We start from the raw sequence: 712 nt of genomic DNA, 5'->3' as shown, positions 1-712 counted from the left end.
GGGTGTATCGCTCAGTTGGTACAGCATTGGGCTTTTAACCTAATGGTCGCAGGTTCAAATCCTGCTATACCCAGAACAAAAAGAAGCACTCTTGTATTCGGAAGGATGCATGGTAGCCTTCAAAGAGCACTCTTTGGCCTTGAGAAAAGCCCCTTTCACATCAACATTCTGTGCCTGATACAAACTAAAGTATATGACCATGAAATTAAATGACATCATATCGAATGGTATATTAGTTGACAATCTGTCTTATTAAGCATTCTTTTCTCTTTGTGATGTTGCCATTTTGTAATTGTTGTCGCAGACCGAAAGCAAGTGTCTTATGCTCACATGTGGATGTGGTACCTAGAAGGAAAATTTGAAAGTAATATTATTTCTATGCATCGTCCTAGCATTCCTCTGCTTTTCTAGGCAAGATTGGTTTAGGAATTAGCAGCACGACTGCATTGTTATCAGTGTGAAGGGGACTAATTTAGAACGTCTGTTTCTGTATGGTTCGTGGATAATTCATCTTTTTGGTTTCTCCGCTGTCAGTTTTTTTTTCATTTCGAGCTATAAGTAAACAGTGTTGTATCATTATTGGATTCCATAAATATCAAACAGTATTCGAATTAAATGACAACAAATGAATGGTATATTAGTTGACAATCTGTCTTATTAGGCCTTCTTTTCTCTTTGTGATGTTGTCATTTTGTAATTGTTGTCGCGGACC

General features: G+C 37.4%; 1 non-coding gene across 1 annotated transcript; it reads left to right on the top strand.

Moving 5' to 3' along the window:
• Positions 1-73, top strand: TRNAK-UUU. Its single transcript has one exon. It is a non-coding gene; the product is annotated as a tRNA-Lys (tRNA).
• Positions 74-712: the final 639 nt, after the last annotated feature.

This window comes from Hordeum vulgare, chromosome 7H (genome assembly GCF_904849725.1).
Source record: "Hordeum vulgare subsp. vulgare chromosome 7H, MorexV3_pseudomolecules_assembly, whole genome shotgun sequence".
In the NCBI taxonomy this organism is placed as follows: Eukaryota; Viridiplantae; Streptophyta; class Magnoliopsida; order Poales; family Poaceae; genus Hordeum; species Hordeum vulgare.
The sequence above is the reverse complement of the archived record's forward strand: the minus strand, read 5'-3'. Positions and strand labels throughout refer to the sequence as shown.